Raw genomic sequence first — 25,036 nt, 5'->3', positions numbered from 1 at the left:
CCCTGCCCCTTTTATCACCCCCATAACCCCCCTGCACCTTTTATCACCCCCATAACCCCCCTGCACCTTTTATCACCCCCACAACACCCCCTGCACCTTTTATCACCCCAACAACACCCCCCTGCACCTTTATCCCCCATAACATCCCCTGCACCTTTTATCACCCCCATAACCCCCTGCACCTTTTATCACCCCATAACCCCCCTGCAGCTTTTATCACCCCACAACACGCCCCTGCACCTTTTATCACCCCCATAACATCCCCTGTATCTCTTATCAACCCCATAACCCCCCTGCACCTTTTATCACCCCCACAACACCCCCCTGCACCCTTTATAACCCACATAACACCCCCCACCCCCGTGCTTTACTTACCATGCCGGGGATCATTGTAGCGGCATGGGGCTGCAGCTGCTCCGTGCGCTGGACGGTGCAGGGACAGGTCAGGTGATTGGAGTGGACGTGTGTGCCTGCGAGGGGCACGTGATGTCTCTATTCCCATCAGCCCCTGACCTGTCCGGTGTAATGAGAAATTCTGTGTCTTGACAAGTTCTGTGTCCCGGTGAGCAGACACACCCTCCCATCAACCAATCACAGTGCAATCACAGTGTCTGTGCTGATCGGGACACAGAACTTGTCAAGACACAGAATTTCTCATTACACCAGCCCTACTATGATTCTTAAGAGGCCCGTGCCCCAGAAATAGATAATTTCATGTGCGGGCCCCTTGACTATGAGACCCGGTCATAATTCTGGCGGGCACCAAGCGGTCAGTGAGTGACAGTCGCAGTCACTCACTGAAAATCCAATTAAAAAAAAAAAGTCCAGGGACATCCGAGCCCCCTGAAGCTCAGGGCCCCGTACAGATGTAGGGGTTGTACCCCCCTGATGGTGGCCCCGACTATACTGCACCTACTATACTGCACCTAATGTGAGGGAACTATACTGCACCTAATGTGGGGGAACTATACTGCATCTAATATGGGAAACTATACTGCACCTAATGTGGGGAACTATACTGCACCTAATGTGAGGGAACTATACTGCACCTAATGTGGGGGAACTGTACTGCACCTAATGTGGGGGAACTATACTGCACCTAATGTGGGGGAACTATACTGCACCTAATGTGAGGGAACTATACTGCACCTAATGTGAGGGAACTATACTGCACCTAATTTGGGTAACTATACTGCATCTAATGTGGGGAACTGTACTGCACCTAATGTGGGGGAACTGTACTGCACCTAATGTGGGGGAACTGTATTGCACCTAATGTGGGGGAACTGTATTGCACCAAATGTGGGGGGAACTGTACTGCACCAAATATGGGGGGAACTGTACTGCACACCTAATGTGGAGTAACTGTACTGCACAAATAATGTGGGGGAACTGTACTGCACACCTAATGTGGGGGAACTATACTGCACACCTAATGTGGGGGGAACTGTACTGCACCTAATGTGGGGGAACTGTACTGCACCTAATGTGGGGGAACTGTACTGCACCTAATGTGGGGGAACTGTACTGAAACTAATGTGGGGGAACTGTACTGCACCAAATGTGGGGGGAACTGTACTGCACCTAATATGGGGGGAACTGTACTGCACCTAATGTGGGGGGAACTGTACTGCACCTAATGTGGGGTGAACTGTACTGCACACCTAATGTGGGGGGAACTGTACTGCACACCTAATGTGGGGGGAACTGTACTGCACACCTAATGTGGGGGAACTGTACTGCCAACCTAATGTGGGGGGAACTGTACTTCCCACCTAATGTGGGGGAAACTATACTGCCAACCTAATGTGGGGGAACTATTCAGCCATCCTAATGTGGGGGAACTATACAAAAATTTAAAATTTTACTGTTCTGATCCCTATAACTTTTTTTTATTTTTCTGTATATGGGGATGTATGAGGGTCATTTTTTGATTTGTAGTTTTTATCGGTACCATTTTTTTTAAATGGGACTTTTCAATAGCTTTTTAGATATTTTTCATGGTATTTGAAGTGACCAAAAATGTGCAAACCACTTTTGATTTTGCCTAGGGCCACGCTAAGCCTAAAACCGGCCCTGGCTGCCACCTGTCATTGTGCCACCATATGGTGTCCTTATGCTGATGCTGCCACCTCCAGGCTCTCTAATTTTGCTACTCTATGATCTCCTCATGCTGCTGCTACCACCTCCAGGCTCTCTTATTGTGCTGCCATGGATACTGAAAAACAGTTAAGGTGATGGTCCCTAGTTTCAGAAATTCCTTGCATTAGGGTCACTTTCAGGACTCCTGATGCCACCTCCAGGCTGTGCCATTCAGCCACTATATTGTATCCTCATGCTTCAGCCACCTCCAGGCTGTGCCATTCAGACACTATATGATCGCTCAATGCTATCACAAACTCCAGGCAGTCATTCAGCCACTATTTGGTCTCCTCATACTGATGCCACCTCCAGGCTCTGTCATTGTGCTGCCATGTGACATATGACTCCATGTTAGATTTGGTTCTTTGGTGTTGGAAGTCCCTAAAGCCGACTCGGTCATGTATGTCTTCGATGGTGTATACCCCATGGGACCTCCAGAAAGGGGGTCAAGCAAGTCAGAGAGGTGTGGGAGTAAACGGTCGAACCAAAGCTGTCTATCTAGCATAGTATCGGTGTAGTTGAGAAGTCTCTTGGAAGCCGACCAAACCTGAGATGCTAGTTTGTGCAGTTGTAACCACGGAGCCCCGGTACCTGATCTTCCCTCCATCACCGGCCACAGTTGAGACAAGTGAAGATAGTGAGCAAGATGGTGTTTTCCGTTAGGGGAAGGGGACATGGATACCCAGTGTCTGAGATATTGCAATTAGCCAGCTAGGTAGTACAAGTATACGTCAGGCAGGGACATGCCAATCCCCCCCCCCCCAGTCTTTGTGCACTGCAAGACAGTCAGTTTGAGTTTAGATCTGTCCTCACCCCACACAAGTGAGGGAAATAAAGCATGTAGCTGCCTAAAAAAGGAAGTCGGCACTGGGGCAGACACTTGCTCTAGGACATACAGACATTTGGGAAGGATCACCATCTTGACCAGGTTAATGTGTCCCCCCACAGAAAATGGCAGGGTAGCCCAGACCCAAAATTTGTCACGGACAAATGGAAGTGATAGTTACACGCTTATCAAGTGGTCATCGCCAAATGCCCGATTCACATGAATACCAAGGTATTTGAAATGGGGGACCACCCGGAGCCCAGGAAAGCAACCCTCCCAGCCGTCAGCTCTCAGGGGCATAAAGGCCGACTTTTCCCAATTGATCTTAAGCCCAGAAAATTGCCCAAACCTATTGATGATCGCTATCCCTATGGGGAGCGTCTCCCTGGGCTGGGACATAAAGAGTATCATGTCATCAGTGTACAGACCCACCCTATCCTCCAGAGAGCCAATAAAAAAGCCTCGATAATCCGACGAATTTGTAGTGCCAAAGGCTCGATGGCAATAGCAAAAATTAGAGGAGAGATAGGGCAGCCCTGCCGCGTGCCTCTAGCTAGGTTGAAATATGGAGATAGTACACTGCTCACTGACAGTCTAGCTTTCGGAAAGCGATACAACAATGATATCCATTTAACGAAATTAGGGCCAAATCTACGCAGGACTTCCAGGAGATAGGGCCATTCCACTGAGTCGAAAGCCTTAGCGGCATCTAGGGAGGCCATAGCCCAATCCTCGTTCCGAGTCCCTCCTATCTGCATCAGAACCTGGACCATACGAATATTGTCCGAAGTAGAGCGGCCAGACATAAAGCCCGGTTGGTGCTCATGTATGAGTTCAAGAATCACCCTATGAAGCCTAGTGGCCAGCATTTTCGTGAGTATTTTATAGTCTAGGTTCAGCAAAGATATAGGTCGCTATGAACCACAGTCCAGAGGATCTTTGTCCAGCTTTAAAATTACCACAATGGAGGCATTATACAGAGATTCGGGGAGTTGATTGGCAAGAAATGCCGCCTGATACATGTTCAACAGACAGGGAGCCAGCTGCTCCCTATACTGTTGATATACCTCAAGTGGGAGGCCATCAGGGCCCGGTGATTTACCTCTCACTAGGGCGCCCAAGGCGTCAGATAATTCCTCCATGGTGAAGTCGGACTCCAATGAAGCCCTGCTGTCGGGGGAGAGTCTGGGAAATTCTACAGTGTCCAGGTAGTCATTCAAAGCAGTTGGGGGGGTAGGTGGCCTGCAAGGCATACAAATCACTGTAAAAGGAGGCAAATCTAGCCGATATGTCGGCGCTAGAGGTCAGAACAGACCCATCCAAGGCCCTGATTTGTAGCACTGTGGGGGACAGCAAGTTTTGGTGAATTAGATGGGCCAAAAGTTTACTTGTGGTTGCCCAGCTCGAAGGCCACCTGCCTATTAAAGAATAGTTTCCGAGCAGCTTTCTCCTGTAAGCAATGTAGATAAAGATGTCCGACTTGTAACCAGTCTTCCCACTTAGTGTCAGTGGGGTCAGTCAAATAATCCCTCTCCAGCTCAGAGCAGCGAGATTCCAGCTCATTCTCCTCATGCACTGCCTCCCGCTTAAGAAAGATGGCGGACTGAAGACAGCCACGCAAAAGGCCTTAACAGATTCCCACACAAGAACCCTATTCCCCTCCACCCGATGGTCAGACATGTACGTCTGCGACTGTATCGGAATCCCATCATGAGGACCCAGAAGGGCCAGCCAATAAGGGTTGAACCTCCAGCTGTGAAGGGACGAGGGCCCCGGCAACTCCAAGGTCAGTAACATGGGTGAATGATCAGACACCCCACTGGTGACATAGGCCACATCCCTCACCGAGGAGATCACCTGGGGGTTGCCCAGCATGTTGTCAATAAGTGAAAGAGAGGCATAGCCCGCCACCTGGCAAGAGAATGTACGAGTGGAGGGGTACAAATGTCTGTAAATGACCATCCATCCCAGTTCCCCAAGGAGTGCGACAAGGGGGGTAGTATTGAGGTTAGAGCCCGAAGCCGGGCCCGCCCTATCCAACGCCGGATCCAGCACAGAGTTAAGATCGCCCATGCAGAGCACCCTGGCCCGAGGGAAGGCTGTAGCAAACACAGCCGCCTGGTGGAGGATTTCTAGAGATCCAGGAGGGGGGTGTAGATACCTAGCACTACATACGGGACATTGTCAATAAGAGATGAAATGAAAACAAACCTACCATCTGGGTCCGTCAGGGTGTGACGCACCTCCCACTTAAGGGATTTATGAACTAGTAGGCTGTAATTGCAGACAATAGTTGAGCGGAGACCTCGCTGAGGGTCAGCTCAGACGACACAGGCTGTGAGAAGGTCACCGGGGGATCTGCAGAGGTCCGGCCGCTGTAAAGGCTGTGAGGAGTCGGCACCATCTTGAGGGTCCAGGCACGCGAACTGCTGCACCCTCGTCGACGCCGCTGGGGTATGTTTATGCTGTGGCATTATGGAGCCTAGAGATCCAGCTCGGTTCCGAAGCCATGAACAGGACAGTCAAGGACAGTTCAATCCGGGGGTCTGACAGCGGGGGCTGCATCAACCCAATGAAGGGCCTCAGTCGGAGAGGGTAAGAACTAAGTTGAGGCCCACCACTCTTAGACAAGCAGGACATAGCATTGAGCCCTTGGCACTCTGCTTCGATCAGAGCTCAGTGAACTGCACCCGCTGCTTACGGAGCTCCATGGAAAAGTCAGGGTAGAAAGGCACTCTGCTCCCATCGCAAATGACCTCCCCCTTGAGTTGTACTGCCTGAAGAACAGCATCCCTGTCCTTTAAGTGTAGAAGTTTGGCCAAGAAGTGACAAGGAGGACCCCCAGGAGGAAGAAGCCTAGCTGGAACTCTATGAGCCCGTTCAACGGAGAAATAAGGAGAGAAGGTGTCTACTGGAAGAATATCCTTCATCCATGTTTCAAGGAATAACACAGGATCCCCTTCCACCTTTTCAGGAAGGCCCACCAGATGAATATTATTGCGCCTCAAGCGGTTCTCCATATCATCCATATGGCTCAAAACTCCCATAACCTGGCGTTGTAGAGAGTCAACCCGCTCTGGCAAGGGATGGACAGTATCCTCCAGGGTTTCCTCTGTTGCTGCTGGGGAGTCGGAGATTACTCAAAAAGTGACAGAGGCGGATGAGGAGAATCGCCCCTAGGACGGTCCTGAGGTCCTGAGAACTGGCTCAGCGCTTTCGCAGCTTGCACAGAAACTTTGATAGCAAGTGGGTTCTGAGCGCCAGGTGAGAAGGGCCACAGGAACGGGAGGACACATCATCAGAAGAGGCTTCCTCCATCAGAGGTCGGCCACGAGGCTTCAGCATATTGTTTGGATTTCTTACTCCTGTGACCACCATAGGGGCCACCCATGGTTGACAGGGCCATGCAAAGAGCAGGTAGAAAGGCACTAGAAACACAGTCCAAGGAGTGCAGGTCACCTCTATAGATATTTCAGTCTTTAGGCACCACAAGTTCCAGCAGACCAGGGCCACACAGAGAGCAGGTAGAGAAGCACTAGTTATATAGGGTAGGTAGTAGGGGGCACCTTACAGGGCTAGGCAATCCACACAAGGCAAGGAGAGCACCACAAGTTCCAGCAGGACAGCACCCAACAGAGTGCAGGTAGAAAGTCACTAGGGATATATTGCAGGCAGTAAGAGGTACCTCAGTGGATAGGCAGTCCACAGAAGACAATCAGAACACTACAAGTCCCAGCAGGGGCCCAGCTAGGGCACAGAGGTACTCACTCAGCAACCCCTTCAGGGCACCAGGAGCCAGCAGCGAGGAGCAGGGGATGCAGAAGGCTCCAGCCCAGTCTCCCAGTGTGACATGAGCAGCCTCTCCTTCCCTTCAACGGGAGCAGCTATGGCCACCAGGGAAGATGGCCCAACACACGAAGGCCGAAGATGGCGCCCATTCTTTTGGATGGCTGAGGGTCCAGAAGCATAGGAGATCCAGGAGAGGCCCCTCCACAGCTCACCACCACACAGCCTGGTTGCAGAGAATCTCCGGCACCAGCCCGCCCCAGCGCCGGACCTCCGCCGCACTCCACCGCCCAGCACCGCAGGACGCAGCCACTGGAGACAGCCCACACTACTTAGAGCCACCGGAGCCGGATCAAAAGCCACATCCCGCAATCCTGCACCCTGGAGGGATCGAAAGCAGGAAGACCAGCAGGGAAGGGTGAGTTTTCAGGGTTAATAGCGGCAGGGCAGCGGGAGCTCCTAGAGCGCACGTCCACTCACACAAGCATCCAAGCCACGCACCACTTGGAGTTAATTTCCGATGCCCACATAGTGGTCAGAGACTTTAATTTAGTTGTGTAACTGTTTGGCGGCATACACATTTGTAGTGGTAATCCATGCCAATGGCAGACAAACAGATAACTGGCAGCCCCCTAAGTCAAGCTGGCTGTAAATCTATGGCATAAGAAAAGCTCCCATAGACACACAACATCCCAGTTTGCTCAGGAAAGAACCAGCAGTCATCTTGACATAACTTGACCTCTATAGAGACAAGTGGTGTTACATACAATCCTCTGGGTCTCAGTTAGAGTTTACAATGTTTAAATGCATTTACCCAGCAAGTATGAAAGAAGTCACACCCCTACCCTTCAATTTCCTGGTTGAACTTGATGGACATATGTCTTTTTTCGACCGTACTAACTATGTAACTATGTAAGTCACCAAGTGTAATGCCAAGTTGTTTGCCAAGTTTAATGCCTTTTTAACTTTTCCAGAAAGAGTAATGGAGAAGCAACCCATGTAGTTCTAAGAAAATTGTTTGTTTATGTGTATAAAAAAAAATTATTGCTAACACAACAATGACAGGAAAGTAGACATTAAATCTATTTCTTTGCAGGGGATTTTAAGTTTTCTTATAACTTTGTATCTATCTATCTATTCCATATCTATCTATGTTATTACATTTTAACGATACTGATACGATACATTGTACAGAGGTAACTCCAGGTCAGCAGTCTACAGGATTACATCATGAAAACTAACAATTTCATTAGTTTAATTTGTCTCTGTGGTTTTCTTACTATTAAGAGAAATCACTACTGTATTGAAACAATACATGACATCTAATTAATTCCTTTGATAAATGTGCTCCAGTACTGGAAAGTATCTCTTGGGTAGCTACCTAATTGACTGGCACTACTGTTATACTGAACACAAAGGGGCCTAAAGAGTAAATTACATCATCTTGTAAAAATGCCATGCTCAGTGCCAACATTCTTGCTTGAAAGTTTGCTTTGTAATATGAAAAAATGTCTTTACTTTTGAAATTTACCTTTGAATAATATAGCATACTATGCCCTGTATACTATACATTAAGTATTTATAAAGCTGAAAACAAAATTAAATTTTTTATCTGGAATAGCAACTCATCACAAAGGGGATGTACACTGTACAAATTTAATTTTAGTAGGTATGCAAACACACAAAAATCCCACTAACATAAAGGGAGGTGTGTTAGTGGCACACACCAAATCCCTCAACATGATATACAACCCACACACTGGAAACACGACTGTACCCCACTGGTCACTATATACAAGAAAGGTTACAATGGATAAGTCATCAATCTATAGAATGACAAGAAATATGTTCTCATCCACTCTTTGTTATTCCCAGATGTGAAGAGTGGGTTTCATGTGATCAGTGGTCTCTAAGTAAAAAAGCAAAAGGATCTTGACACACCTTGTCACTCCTACAATGCACTCTAGAATACTCTAAGGGTCAGTGCTCACAACAGGGTGTCAGTCAAGGGCATGTGGTCTACAATGGAAGATCTCACATGTATAGCAGTAGCATATAGCCTTGACTGGGCATGGGTGAATGGTGGTATTGCAGCTCAGCTCCACTGGATTTAAAGGGGTTATCCAGGAAAAAACTTTTTTTTTTATATATCAACTGGCCCCAGAAAGTTAAACAGATTTGTAAATTACTTCTATTAAAAAATCGTAATCCTTTCAGTACTTATGAGCTGCTGAAGTTGAGTTGTTCTTTTCTGTCTAAGTGCTTTCTGATGACACCTGTCTCTGGAACTGTCCAGAGTAGAAGCAAATCCCCATAGCAAACCTATTCTGCTCTGTGCAGTTCCCAACACAAGCAGAGATGTCAGCAGAGAGCACTGTTGTCAGACAGAAAAGAACAACTCAACTTCAGCAGCTGATAATTATTAGAAGGATTTATTAAATAATTAATAAATAATATATTAATAAGCACTGGCTTTAATACTACACACAAGCATAGGACAGGTATATTCCCATTAAGTGGTGATGTTTGGGAAACACATAAACACATCTGAAAAAACAGAGCTTTGGTTGCAATGGGAATTATCCATTTCTTGGATAAATTTTTATTAATTTTGTGTTCTATCCCTACCTGCTGCTGGTTCTATTGTACAGCAGACAAAGCGAACTAACAATCGGGATTGTAGATAATGATTGAGGCATCTACGTGGTTGGACAGAGGGGACTCCCTCTGGTGTCTCCGACAGCATGCTTCAATAAGGTTTCCATGGCAAGGGGAAGCCTAGTGAAGGTCTTTTGATCTACCATCTTTATATGTTTATTAAGCTCTGCCTCTAACAGTATCATGTTATTTGTCTCTCATGCTAATAAAAATAATAATAATAAATAAATATTTTTAACAACACATTTCCTACCAAAGATGGAATGAAAAGTGATAAAGTACCTCAAGATGGTACAAATGAAAATTACTATATCATCCCATAAAAAACAAACCTCCATAAAACTACATAAAATCATAGAAAAATAAAAATAAAAATCATATATATTTTTTTTTTTACAATTGTTTATTCAGAGAAAGATTTTCATTGAAATGTAAAGTAAAAGTAACAAGAACCACAAAAACTACCATAAGCTTGTGTGAAAGCTTTTCTTTTCTGGACATATGCTGCTCACTAATAGAGGTACCAGAGACCAGTAGTGATGAGGGGCATAGGCCATATTCGAATTCGCGATATTTTGTGAATATATGGACGAATATTCGTCATATATTCGCTAAATTTGCATATTTGTTATATTCAGGTTTTTCGCATATGCGAAAATATATGCGCATATTTGCATATATTGAGCCCTCCCTTCTTTAGTGGTATAGGGAACTGTGACTAGTGCATTAACTCTGTGATTTTTTGCCCATTGAAACCAATAGACCCATTGTGGTCTATGGGGATCTCATGGCATCACAGTCTCGGCAGCACAGTGGATGGGAGACCACCACGGGTTCAAGTCCCGGGGTGGGACAGCGTTTTACAGTGTTGTGGTTCAACACAGGAAATGCTGCTGAGTTGCCCATAGCAACCAATCAGATTGCTTCTTTCATTTTTCACAAGGCCTCTGCAAAATGAAAGAAGCAATCTGATTGGTTGCTATGGGCAACTCAGAAACTTTTCCTGGAAAAGTTTCTGAGTTGCCCATAGCAACCAGATTGCTTCCTTCATTTTTCAGAGGCCTTTTCAAAAATTAAGGAAGCAATCTGGTTGGTTGCTATGGGCAACTGCACAACTCTTCCTCTACGCTGGTTTTGATGAATCTCCCACATAGAGGGAGATTTATCAAAACCTGTCCAGAGGAAAAGTTTCTGAGCTGCCCATAGCAACCAATCAGATTGCTTCTTTCATTTTTCAAAAGCCTTTTCAAAAATGAAGTAAGCAATCTGATTGGTTGCTATGGGCAACTGCATAACTCTTCCTCTACACTGGTTTTCCGCATATACGCATATTCGCGAATATTGAGCCCTCCTTTCTTTAATGTTATAGGGAACTATGACTGGTGCATTAAAGGAAATCTGTCATCAGAATCACCCGCACTAAACCTGTTACACAGGCTTTTTTTTTTCCACTTTTTTTTTTGCAGTGTTATAGCTCCCATAGGGACCTATAACACTGCACACATTGATCTTAATCATTGATCACTGGTTCCTCATAAGAAACCAGTGATCAATGATTCTGCCTCATGACTGCTCATGCCTGGATCTCAGGCACTGAGCAGTCATTCGGCGATCGGACAGCGAGGAGGCAGGTAGGGGCCCTCCCGCTGTCCTGTCAGCTGTTCGGGATGCCGCGATTAGCCGCGGCTATCCCGAACAGCCCGACTGAGCTAGCCGGGATCGGCGCTGCGCGCTATTAGAGGCGGGTCCCGGCTTCACTATGACGCCGGGCCCGCCATGATATGACGCGGGGTTACTGTGTAACCCCGCGTTATATCAGAAGAGCAGGACCAAGGATGTACCGGTATGTCCTTGGTCCTGCAGGGGTTAAAACAGTAAGATAAGCAGGACTGTCTTGGCAGCACAGTTGATGGGAGACCACCACTGGTTTGAGTCCTGGGGTGGGACAGAGTGTTACAGTGTTGTGGTTTAATTTTACTTTCCTGGAAAAGTTGCCCATAGCAACCAATCAGATCGCTTGCTTCATTTATCACAAGGCCTCTGCAAAGTGAAGGAAGCAATCTGATTGGTTGATATGGGCAACTCAGAAACTTTTCCTCTGGACAGGTTTTGATAAATCTCCCTCTATGGGGGAGATTCATCAAAACCAGTGTAGAGAAAGAGTTGTGCAGTTGCCCATAGCAACCAGATTGATTCTTTCATTTTTGAAAAGGCCTCTGAAAAATGAAGGAAGCAATCTGGTTGCTATGGGCAACTCAGAAACTTTTCCAGGAAAAGTTTCCGAGTAGCCCATAGCAACCAATCAGATTGCTTCTTTCATTTTGCAGAGGCCTTGTGAAAAATGATAGAAGCAATCTGATTGGTTGCTATGGGCAACTCAGCAGATTTTCCAGGAAAGTAAAGGTAAACCACAACACTGTAACACTCTGTCCCGCCCCAGGACTCAAACCCGTGGTGGTCTCCCATCCACTGTGCTGCCAAAACAGCCCTGCTTAGCTTACTGTTTTGCATGCCATGAGATCCCCATAGACAACAATGGGCCTATTGGTTTGGATCACAGAGTTGATGCACTAGTCACAGTTCCCTATACCATTAAATAAAGGAAGACTCAATATTCGCAAATATGCGCATATGCACATAAATTTCCGCATATACACATACAATTTCGCATATGCGAAAATAAATGCGATATTCGCGATATGCGATTTTCGCGATTAAAATTCGAATTGCAAATATTCGCGAGCAACACTAGAGACCAGTAGTCGTTCAGTAGAAGAAGAGCAGGGTAGTCAAAAACTAGCAATATCCAAGAAATATAAGGCAATTACCTTATGTTTAGGCAATAGAGAGTTATTACAGCAAATTAGCAAAGGACAGGCACTGTAACATTATCAGCATACTCAACGAATGCACAACAATGTGGCCAACACAGAAAAAATTATTTTAAAAAAGGAGAAAAATACAGTTATTGGAAAAACATACAGCAGTTAAAATAGAAGTAAAACATCTGTGTTAGGTGCCAGCACCTAACAAGGATTTTGCTGACGGCATCTTAGAGAAAGACTTTCCACATGACCACACTGAATCAAAGTAGTCAACTCAAATTCTCGGTGCTGGCAGAGAAATACTCCATTATATAGAAAGAGATGGTCACTTATTCACACCTGGGTGGGTTTTCATGCGTTAAATAGTGAGGGCTCACAAACTCACTTAGAGATCCATGTGCAATAAATAAAACTCCACATAACCATTTTCATTGATCCTTATAAACTTTAGTAGACATTTCTTGCATGTATACAAAGCTCCAAAAGACATTTGGTGCAGGAAAACAATTGCAACGAAATCAAAACAATTTACCCAGGTGCACCTGTTGCGGATACGCTAGGCACTCCTCATGCTGTAGGAATTTTCAGCCCATGCCGGGGCCACCTTTAGCTGAGCAACCTTCCTTTCACGAAGGGGATCAGAGTGGAGCTTGTGTCGATACTACGACGTTTCGGAGGCCACACCTCCTTTTTCAAGTATCCCTATCGTGCTCCTATCACCACTTAAATAGGTATCACAATTCTCGCGAGAACAATAATTCTAAAAACGAGAATGACAGCATTAAAATGAAAGAACACAAAACATACAAAAAATACATGTAAGTGGAAAAAAATCTTCTAGGGGCAGCATAAAAAGATGGTGTCTCACAAAAAAACAATAAAGTTACACGATTCATTTAAAGGGGTACTCCGGTGCTTACAAATCTTATCCCCTATCCAAAAGGATAGTGGATACGATGCCTGATCGCGGGAGTCCCGCAACTGGGGACGCCCGGGATCATGCACGCGGCACCGGGTCTGATTACGGTCGACCGCAGGGCTGGCGGCTTGTGACGTCATGCCCCCGCCCCCGTGTGACATCATGCTCCGCCCCTCAATGAAAGCCTACGGGAGGGGGCGTGATAGCTATCACGCCCCCTCCCGTAGGCTTGTATTAAGGGGTGGAGCGTGACGTCACACGGGTGAAGGGGCATGACGTCACACATCACCCAGCTGCGGGAATCCCGCGATCAGGCATCTTATCCCCTATCCTTTGGATAGGGGATAAGATGTGTAAGCACCGGAGTACCCCTTTAACCCATTCGGGTACAATGCATTCAATGTCTCGATCCAATATTCTTCACGTTGCAATAGTCGTTTCTTAACGTCAGAGTTTATTCTACAGACACAGGTACATCAGAAAGTGAAACAAGCTCTACAGAAAGGAATTCTACATCTCAAACTCAGAAGAATAGGAAAGATTTTTTAGGATTAAATCCAAAAAGGAAAAATGAAAAGAAAAAGAAAAATCCAAATCAAGAAATCGTGGAAGGAAAAACAAGGAGTGCGAAAAAGAAGCAGGAGATCAAGGAGGTGAGCTACTCATTAACATCTCCCCGATAGTATTGACTATAGAACTAAACAAATTAATTAATAAGGGACTTGGGTTTGTGCCCACATTTGAATTGGAAAAGTTTGATTTCAAGGTAAAAAAAATTAAATTTTGCAGGACTTTGAGGTTGAAAATGTTCTTCTATGATTTAAATAGATCAAAATGTGCTGAGATGTTAGATGATGTTCCTATGTCATTGAAAAAACGTAGTCAATTTGATCCTAATGTGAAAAGTCCCTTTCTAGATAGTTTTCAGGAAGCAGTGATCAATGAGGTGTGTGAAAAATGGGATTCGTTTAGCTCTAAATCACAGTATAATCTATCCCCATCGGAGAGAAAGGCCCTAACAGATTTGGTTAGAGATGATAGGGTAATAATAAAAAAGGCCGATAAGGGGGGTGCCACAGTACTTTGGGATAAGCAACTGTATTTAAATGAAGCAGATAAACAACTAACTGATGAATGTGTCTATAAAATACTAAAAGGAGATCCGACTGCTGTGTTTAAAAGAGAAATACAGAGTACATTAGATGAAGCATTAGAGTCAGGAATTATTGATGTTAATACCCATAGAGTGTTAATTAATGACTCCCCTCGCACCCCTATCCTATACCTCTTGCCCAAGGTACATAAGAATATGGAGTCCCCCCCGGGACGTCCCATTGTATCCGGGGTGGACTCCATTCTCTATCCTTTGGCTGTCTATGTAGACGGCTTTTTACAGAAGATTGTCTGAAGACTAAAGGATTGTTTGCGAGACACCAATGACTTTCTAGATCGGGTGGAGGATTTATGTATCAAGGAGGATACTTTACTTTGTACCCTTTATATTAAAAGCCTCTACACGAATATTCCAACAAGTGAAGGGCTAATAGCTGTAAGAGAGGAATTATCTAGGGATGCTTCCCTCGATAATTCTAAAATTCGTTTTGTAATGGACCTATTAGAGATAGTTTTGACTAAAAATTATTTTAGGTTTGGTGAAGACTTTTTTCTGCAATTACAAGGCGTATCGATGGGGTCCACAGTGGCCCCATCGCTTGCCAATATTTTCATGACTAAATTTGAGGAACTGTTTGTGTATTCTATCTCACTGTGTGAACACGTCGTTATAGGGATCCGCTACGTGGACGACGTGTACATGCTGTGGGATGGAACTAAGAGTGAATTAGATCAGTATGTGGAGGGGTTAAACAAATGTCATGAACTTATTGAGTTCACATTGGAAGCCCATCCACAAAGAATTCATTATCTTGATGTTGAGATCTATAGAGAGGGGACTAGGCTTCAGTCCACTCTCTATAGGAAAGAAGCTGAACGTAATAATTTATTGAGCAGAAAGAGCTTTCATGCACCTCAGACTTTTAAAGGAATACCGAAGAGTCAGTTTATTAGGGCTAAATGTATCTGTAGCACAGAGGAAGAATGTATTAAGAATAAAGAGATATTAATTAAGAAATTTGTAGAAAGGGGATACAAGGAGGAGGAAGTCAGAAAAGTGTGAAATTATGTACAAGAGATTCCGAGGCAAGAGTTGAGACAGCGAAAAAAGAAAGATAGGAAGAAAATGACAGACAACTTAGTATACGTTGGTACATATAACAGACATGCATGTCTAATCAAAAAAATCATAAAAAAATACTGGGGTATTTTGAAAGCTGACGATAAGTTCGGCAGGATGTTTGGCAAACTTCCCCGTTTTACATATAAAAAGGGAAAATCTTTAGCTAATAGTCTAGTGAGAGTTGACATAAAGAAAAAGAAAAAATCTAAAACATTTTTGCAAACTAAAAAGAAAGGCACTTTTGCATGCATGGCATGCTCAAGTTGTTCGAGTATTATTAAAAGTGACCATATTGTACATCCTCTATATGGGACTAAATTTCCTGTTAGAGGTTGGTATAGTTGTGAAACTAAACAAATTATCTATCTGCTTAAATGTCCGTGCAGCCGGATTTATGTCGGCCAGACAATGAGATCAGTGAAAATGCTCTGCAATCCGGAATGCGCTAGAAAAAAAGAAAATCAATGAGGATAACAAGTATGGAGAAACGGGAGTTGCCAGACATTTTGTCGAACACAATCATAGAGTAAATGAACTGAGGTGTAGTGTTGCTCGCGAATATTCGCAATACGAATTTTATTCGCGAATATCGCATATTCGCGAATTCGCAAATATTCGCGAATATAGCACTATATATTCGTAATTACGAATATTCTTATATATATATATTTTTTTTTTTACAGTACACATAACAGTGATCATCCCTCTCTGCTTCCAGCTTGTGTGGTGTAAAGAAGGCTCTAATACTACTGTGTGAAACTGGTGTGCGCATTTTCGCATATGCGAAAATTAGCATATGCTAATTTTCGCATATACGAATTTTTGCTTGCACTTATCTTTGTATATGCTAATTTTCGCATATGCGAAAATAAAACGCGAATATTAGCGAATATATGACGAATATTCGTCCATATATTCCCGAATATTTGCGAATTCGAATATGGCCTATGCCGCTCAACACTACTGAGGTGGATGGTAATAGAGGTGGTGCAAGGTACCATAGAAAGTGACGTTAAGAAACCACTATTGCAACGTGAAGTATATTGGATCGAGACATTGAATGCATTGTACCCGAATGGGTTAAATGAATCGTGTAACTTTAGTGTTTTCTTGTGAGACACCATCTTTTTATGCTGCCCCTAGAAGAATTTTTTCCACTTATATGTATTTTTTGTATGTTTTGTATTCTTTGATTTTAATGCTGTCATTCTCGTTTTTAGAATTAATGTTCTTGTGAGAATTGTGATACCTATTTAAGTGGTGATGGAAGCACGATAGGGATACTTGAAAAAGGAGGTGTGTCCTCCGAAACGTCTTAGTATCAACGCAAGCTCCACTCTGATCCCCTTCGTGAGAGGAAGGTTGCTCAGCTAATGGTGGCCCCGGCATGGGCTGAAAACTCCTACAGCATGAGGAGTGTCTAGCGTATCCGCAACAGGTGCACCTGGGTGAATTGTTTTGATTTCTTTGCAATTGTTCTCCTGCACCAAATGTCTTTTGGAACTTTGTATACATGCAAGAATTTTCTACTAAATTTTATAAGGATCAATGAAAATGGTTATGTGGCGTTTTATTTATTGCACAGAGAAATACTCCATTTCACACACATCAGCAAGCCAAGGAGCATTATGCCTTTTCCATTAGGAATCAAACATTTAGCAACAGTTAGAACATGAAGGAAAAACCTGGCTTGCTGAGACCCTTAGGTGGTAGGTTCAACAGATACAGTAGGTGACCGGACCCAAGAGAATTAAGATACCTAAGTGTTTATATAAAAAGGACTGAACTTCACATACTTCCCAATAAGGTTTCAGGTTTTCACAGTCCTTAAAGGGGTACTCAACCCCTAGACATCTTATCCCCTATCCAAAGGATGTCTAATGTCTAATCGCGGGGCTTCCATGGCTGGGACTCCCCGAATCTCTTTTGTGGGCGAGTGTGGCCCACAAATGTGCTCGGCTTCAAAAAAAGTCAGGACCCGGCAACCGGGTATACTCTGAAATATATTCCTACAGAGGCAAAGCTGAGGCCAGGAGACAAAACATGTGTTAAGGTGTAGGAAAAGGAAGGCCAGTAGGCCGCAATGGTCCACTATATCGGCATAGTGAAGCAGCTTCACTGCCACTAATCCCAGGAGTTGCACAGCTACAGTGAAAGGCTTTTCGGTCAATTTATTGAATGCCCACACCCATTAGGGAATTTGTCATTAGTAAACTGCTAGGTAATATTTATGGCATTGTAAAGATGCTGGATGTGGATCCACTGAACTGAGTGGCTGATGACACAGGCCGTATCGGGGAGTCTAAGGTGCTGCTGGTCTTTACCAGAGCCCGACGCAAGGCAGGATGTATTTGCTGCTGCAGGCAACACCCAGGTCGTTACCCCCAATACGACTCGACCACACAGGTAGCTGGGCACAGTAGGATGAGGCAGAGACGCAGTTGGACTTTGCAGAAGGTCAAGGCAGGTGGCAAAGGTGCGTAGTCAAATAACATAGCGAAAGGGTCAGAACACGGGCTAGGCAACAGGCAAAGGGTACGCTTAATCTCAGGCAAATGGCACTGAAGATCCGGCAGGGAAGAGTGGGAGGTGCAGTGACTTATAGAATAGTGTCAGGTGTTTCACATAATTATGGGCATACTGACCCTTTAAATTTCAGAGCTTCGGCGCGTGCGCCCTAGGAGATGGGGACAAGCGCCGGAGCTCAGAGGCAGTGGAAGAAGCAGCAGAGGACCATGGTAAGTGACGGGCTGGGAATCGCATGCGGGCAACAGGGGAGCGGGGGACAGTGTGCTCACGGTCATGGGAAGCGGCCAGTGCACTAGATGTAACAGTACCCCCCCTTTGGTCTCCCCCTCCTTTTTCGGTTCAGAAATTTACATAGTAGGTCATGGTCCAGGATATTTTCTTCAGGCTCCCAAGACCTCTCCTCCGGACCGAATCCTTCCCAATCCACAAGAAAAAAGCATTTTCCTCTGATGAACTTGGAGTCCAAAATCTGTTTAACGACATAAACACCAGAGATGGTACCAGAGATGGGAGTTGGTCAGATGTCTTTTTTAGAGAAGCGGTTGTAGATGAAAGGTTTCAAGAAGCAGACATGGAAGGAATTTGGGATCTGGAGAGAGGATGGCAGATGGAGAGAATAGGCCACAGGATGTAAATGTTTCTCAATTTTATAGGGACCAAGATAGCTAGGGCCCAGTTTATAACTGGGTACTCTGAAGCGGATATACTTGGCAGACAACCAGACTTTGTCACCAGGAGAGAACTCGGGAGGAGAACGTATTTTCTTGTCCACTTGAAGCTTCATTCGACACGTAGCATGCAAAAGAGAGGAACGTGTCTTCTGCCAGATGGTGGAAAAGTTCCGTACTTGCTCATCAACCGCAGGAACTCCGGAAGGAGAGGATAAGGTAAGAGGAGGACTACGAAGAAAGGCAAAGTTAAAGTAGATTCAGAATTCTTATGAATGTATGAGAACTCTGCCCAAGGAAGTAAATCGACCCAGTCGTCTTGACGAGCAGAAATGAAATGGCAAAGATAATCTTCTAGGACCTGATTCACCCTCTCAACCTGCCCATTGGATTGGGTGGTAGGCTGAGGAAAAGTCCAGCTTGGCTTGGAGACGTGAGCAGGGGTCTTATCCCGGGCACAGACCAAACAGGAACGGACAAAATCAACGACATCCTGTCTTAAACTAGGCCACCAATATTGTCTGGAGATGAGCTGGCAGAATGACCAGCCAGAAGAGAGGAATCGCCCCATTTCAAGACTCTGAGTTTTAAATGGGGAGACAGCCAAGGCGGGACATCGCTGCGTCCGGTGATAGGCTGAGCAAACTGTCATGTAAGGAGCCGTCCGGCTCCTTACATGACAGTGCGCTCAGCCTATCACCGGCGGGACATCGCTGCGGCCGGTGATAGGCTGACGCCTGTGAAACGTTCCCGTGAGGCCATTACTGTAACAACGGGGGAACGCAGGAAGGTGAGTCATAGTTTATTTTGTTTATTTTTGCAGCTGGGCACAGGAATATGGAAAATGTTGCAGTACAGATGTCCTTTAACCCTTGCGGGGACATCGCTTTGGGGGGGGGGGGGTGAGAGGGGGGTGGAAGGGCAGGAAGAAGAGCAGTGCCCGCGGGTCAGATATGCTTAGTTCCCTAATGTGGGGACAGCGCTGCGGCTGAAAATTCATTGGGGGGACAAGGAGAGCGGCCCCCGCGGGTCACATGTGTTACGCCGAGCGCTCCGGGTCCCCGCTCCTCCCTGGAGCGCTCACAGCGTTCTCCTGTTCGCAGCACCCCGGTCAGACCCGCTGACCGGGTGCGCTGCGATAATGTCCCTAGCCGGGATGCGATTCGCGATGCGGGACGCGCCCGCTCGCGGTGCGCATCCCGACCCGCTTACCGGTCTCGCTCCCCGTCTATGCGGTCCCGGCGCGCGCTGCCCCGCTCCCTAGGGCGCGCGCCAGTTCTTTGCGATTTAAAGGGCCGGTGCGCCACTGATTGGCGCATGGTTTTTAATTAGTGTGTTCACCTGTGCACTTCCCTATATTACCTCACTTCCCCTGCACTTCCTTGCCGGATCTTGTTGCCATTGTGCCAGTGAAAGCGTTCCTTGTGTATCCCTAGCCAGTGTTCCAGACCTCTTGCCGTTGCCCCTGACTACGATCCTTGCTGCCTGCCCTGACCTTCTGCTACGTCCGACCTTGCTCTTGTCTAATCCCTTGTACCGCGCCTATCTTAGCAGTCAGACAGGTTGAGCCGTTGTCGGTGGATACAACCTGGTTGCTACCGCCGCTGCAAGACCATCCCGCTTTGCGGTGGGCTCTGGTGAATACCAATAGCAACTTAGAACCAGTCCACCGACACGGTCCACGCCAATCCCTCTCTGACACAGAGGATCCACCTCCAGCCTGCCGAATCCTGACAGTAGATCCGGCCATGGATCCCGCTGAGGTCCCGCTGCCAGTTGTCGCTGACCTTACCACGGTGGTTGGCCAGCAGTCGCAACAGATAGCGCAACAAGGCCACCAGCTGTCTCAACTGACTGTGATGCTACAGCAGCTTCTACCACAACTTCAGCAGCCATCTCCTTCGCCAGCTCCTGCACCTCCTCCACAGCGAGTGGCCGCATCCAGCCTCCGTTTATCATTGCCAGGACAAGTTTGATGGGGACTCTAAACTTTGCCGTGGTTTTCTTTCGCAATGTTCCCTGCGTTTTGGAGATGATGTCGGACCAATTTCCAACTGAAAGGTCAAAGGTGGCTTTTGTGGTCAGTCTTCTGTCTGGGAAAGCCCTGTCATGGGCCACACCGCTCTGGGACCGCAATGATCCTGTCACTGCCTCTGTACACTCTTTCTTCACGGAGATTCAAAGTGTCTTCGAGAAACCAGCCCGAGCCTCTTCTGCCGAGACTGCCCTGCTGAACCTGGTCCAGGGTAATTCTTCAGTAGGCGAGTACGCCATCCAATTCCGTACTCTCGCCTCTGAATTGTCCTGGAATAACGAGGCCCTCTTCGCGACTTTCAAAAAAGGCCTTTCCAGTAACATCAAAGATGTGCTGGCCGCACGAAAAATCCCTGCTAACCTGCATGAACTTATTCATCTGGCCACCCGCATTGACATGCGTTTTTCCGAAAGACGTCAGGAGCTCCGCCAGGATATGGACTTTGTTCGCACGAGGCGGTTTCTCTCCCCGGCTCCTCTCTTCTCTGGTCCGCTGCAATCTGTTCCTGTGCCTTCCGCCGTGGAGGCTATGCAAGTAGACCGGTCTCGCCTGACACCTCAAGAGAGGACACGCCGCCGCAATGAGAACCTATGCCTGTACTGTGCCAGTACCGAACACTTCTTGAAGGATTGTCCTATCCGACCTCCACGTCAGGAAAGACGCACTCCGATTCCGCACAAAGGTGAGACAGCTCTAGGTGTGAACTCTGCTTCTCCAGGTCTTACTGTGCCTGTGCGGATTTCTTCTTCTAACTTCTCCTTCTCAGCTGTGGCCTTCTTGGATTCCGGATCTGCAGGAAATTTTATTTTGGCCTCTTTCGTTAACAGGTTCAACATCCCAGTGACCAGTCTCGCCAGACCCCTCTACATCGCCTCTGTTAATGGTGAAAGATTGGACTGTACTGTGCGTTACCACACGGAACCCCTCTTAATGTGCATTGGACCCCATCACGAAAAGATTGAATTTCTGGCACTTTCTAACTGCACCTCTGAAATTCTTCTTGGACTACCTTGGTTGCAACGCCATTCCCCTACCCTTGACTGGACCACCGGGAAAATCAAGAACTGGGGTACTTCTTGCCACAAAAAATGCCTTATGTCTGCTCACAGTCCTGCCAGTCAAAACCCTATGGCTCCTCCGATACCAGATCTCCCCAAGGCATATCTGGACTATGCTGATGTTTTTTGCAAAAAACAAGCAGAGACTTTGCCTCCTCACAGGCCTTATGATTGTCCTATTGATCTCCTCCCTGGTACTACTCCACCCCGGGGCAGAATCTATCCTCTGTTTGCTCCGGAAACACAAGCCATGACGGAGTACATCCAAGAAAATTTAAAAAGGGGATTTATCCGCAAGTCTTCCTCCCCTGCCGGAGCAGGGTTCTTCTTTGTCTCCAAAAAAGACGGTTCCTTACGACCATGCATTGATTACCGCGGTCTTAATAAAATCACTATAAAAAAACACTATCCCCTGCCTCTTATCTCGGAACTCTTTGACCGCCTACGTGGCACCAACATCTTTACCAAATTGCATTTAAGAGGTGCATATAATCTCATCCGCATCAGGGAAGGGGATAAGTGGAAGACTGCGTTTAACACCAGAGATGGACACTTTGAATATCTGGTTATGCCCTTTGGGCTTTGCAACGCCCCTGCCATCTTCCAGGACTTTGTAAATGAAATTTTTTGTGATTTAATATATACCTGTGTTGTGGTCTACCTGGACGATATTTTGATTTTTTCTTCTAACCTAGAAGAACACCACCGGCATGTCCGCATGGTTCTTCAGAGACTCCGGGACAATCAGTTATATGCCAAGATGGAGAAATGTCTCTTTGAATGCTAATCTCTTCCCTTCCTAGGATATTTAGTCTCTGGCCAGGGACTCCAAATGGACCCGGACAAACTATCAGCCGTGTTGGATTGGTCACACCCCTCCGGACTCTGAGCTATCTAACGTTTCTTGGGGTTTGCCAACTACTACAGACAATTTATTCCACATTTTTCCACCATTGTGGCCCCAATTGTGGCCCTAACCAAGAAAAACGCCAACCCTAAGTCCTGGCCTCCTCAAGCGGAAGAGGCATTCAACCGTCTCAAAACTGCCTTTTCTTCTGCTCCCGTACTCTCCAGACCTGATCCATCTAAACCCTTCTCACTGGAGGTAGACGCCTCCTCGGTGGGAGCTGGAGCTGTACTCCTACAGAAAAATTCTTCCGGACATGGTGTCACTTGTGGTTTATTTTCTAGGACCTTCTCTCCGGCGGAGAAAAACTACTCCATTGGTGATCGAGAACTACTAGCCATAAAACTGGCCCTCAAGGAATGGAGGCACCTGCTGGAGGGGTCCAAATACCCAGTTATTATATACACTGATCACAAGAATCTCTCTTATCTTCAGTCTGCCCAACGGCTGAACCCTGGCTAGGCTAGGTGGTTGTTGTTCTTTGCCCGTTTTAACTTTGAGATAAATTTTCGCCCCGCTGACAAGAACATTAGGGCTGACGCCCTCTCTTGTTCCTCGGATGTCTCTGAAATGGAAGCCTCCCTGCAACACATTATTCCTCCTGACTGTCTGATCTCTGCTTCTCCAGCTTCCATCAGACAAACTCCTCCTGGAAAGACCTTCGTCCCTCCACGCCAGCGCCTCAGGATTCTCAGGTGGGGACACTCCTCACACCTCGCCGGCCGTGCTGGCGTCAAAAAATCCGTCCAGCTCATCTCTCGTTTTTATTGGAGGCCTACCCTGGAAGCAGATGTTGCTGATTTTGTTCGGGCTTGTACAGTCTGTGCCCGGGACAAGACTCCTCGCCAGAAGCCTGCCGGTCTCCTTCATCCTCTGCCTGTTCCTGAGCTACCATGGTCTCAGATTGCTATGGACTTTATTACAGACTTACCATTATCCCATGGCAACACAGTTATTTGGGTGGTCGTTGATCGTTTCTCCAAGATGGCACATTTTATTCCTCTTCCAGGTCTTCCTTCTGCGCCACAGTTGGCAAAAAAATTTTTGTGCACATTTTTCGCCTTCACGGGCTTCCTACGCATATCGTCTCGGATAGAGGCATTCAATTTGTGTCAAAATTCTGGAGGGCCCTCTGTAATCAGCTTAAAATCAAATTAAACTTCTCGTCTTCCTATCATCCCCAATCCAATGGGCAAGTGGAGAGAGTTAATCAGGTTCTTGGTGACTATTTGCAACATTTTATTTCTTCCCGCCAGGATGATTGGCCCGATCTCCTACCATGGGCCGAATTCTCGTACAATTTCAAAGTCTCTGAGTCCCCCGCTAAATCCCCATTCTTTTTGGTGTCTTTTCTCCTGGAGACAAAGTGTGGCTCTCCGCCAAGTATATCCGCTTCCGTGTCCCCAGTTATAAACTGGGACCACGTTATCTTGGACCTTTTAAAATCAAATGCCAAATCAACCCTGTTTCCTACAAACTGCTTCTTCCTCCTTCTCTCCGTATTCCCAATGCTTTTCATGTCTCTCTCCTTAAACCACTTATCCTTAACCGCTTCTCTCCTTAGGTTGTTGCTCCTACTCCTGTCTCCGGGTCCTCAGACATCTTCTCGGTTAAAGAAATACTTGCATCCAAGACGGTTAGAGGTAAAAAAAAAATTCTTGTAGATTGGGAGAATTGCGGCCCGGAGGAGAGGTCATGGGAACCCGAGGACAACATCCTTGACAAGGACCTTATCCACAAATTTTTAGGTTCTAAACAGAGGGGGAGACCCAAGGGGGGGGTACTGTTACGCCGAGCGCTCCTGGTCCCCGCTCCTCCCCGGAGCGCTCACAGCGTTCTCCTGTTCGCAGCGCCCCAGTCAGACCCGCTGACCGGGTGCGCTGCGATAATGTCCCTAGCCGGGATGCGATTCGCGATGCGGGACGTGCCCGCTCGCGGTGCGCATCCCGACCCGCTTACCAGACTCGCTCCCCGTCTGTGCTGTCCCGGCGCGCGCGGCCCCGCTCCCTAGGGCGCGCGCGTGCCGGTTCTTTGCGATTTAAAGGGCCGGTGCGCCACTGATTGGCGCATGGTTTTTAATTAGTGTGTTCACCTGTGCACTTCCCTATATTACCTCACTTCCCCTGCACTTCCTTGCCGGATCTTGTTGCCATTGTGCCAGTGAAAGCGTTCCTTGTGTATCCCTAGCCAGTGTTCCAGACCTCTTGCCGTTGCCCCTGACTACGATCCTTGCTGCCTGCCCTGACCTTCTGCTACGTCCGACCTTGCTCTTGTCTAATCCCTTGTACTGCGCCTATCTCAGCAGTCAGAGAGGTTGAGCCGTTGTCGGTGGATACGACCTGGTTGCTACCGCCGCTGCAAGACCAGCCAGCTTTGCGGCGGGCTCTGGTGAATACCAGTAGCAACTTAGAACCGGTCACCGACACGGTCCACGCCAATCCCTCTCT

At 46.7% G+C, this 25,036-nt stretch overlaps 1 protein-coding gene across 1 annotated transcript in view; it reads left to right on the top strand.

The window, feature by feature from the left end:
* The window catches only part of LOC130369586 (olfactory receptor 6B1-like), a 49,180-nt gene that overhangs the window by 10,522 nt on the left and 13,622 nt on the right, over positions 1 to 25,036 (top strand). Inside the window, exon 2 of the mRNA XM_056575037.1 lies at positions 13,622 to 13,809. The gene's annotated coding sequence lies outside the window, so the exon portion shown is untranslated. The remainder of the gene's footprint in view (positions 1 to 13,621; positions 13,810 to 25,036) is intronic.

This window comes from Hyla sarda, chromosome 1, assembly GCF_029499605.1.
Source record: "Hyla sarda isolate aHylSar1 chromosome 1, aHylSar1.hap1, whole genome shotgun sequence".
In the NCBI taxonomy this organism is placed as follows: Eukaryota; Metazoa; Chordata; class Amphibia; order Anura; family Hylidae; genus Hyla; species Hyla sarda.
This window is presented reverse-complemented; position numbering and strand designations above follow the sequence as displayed.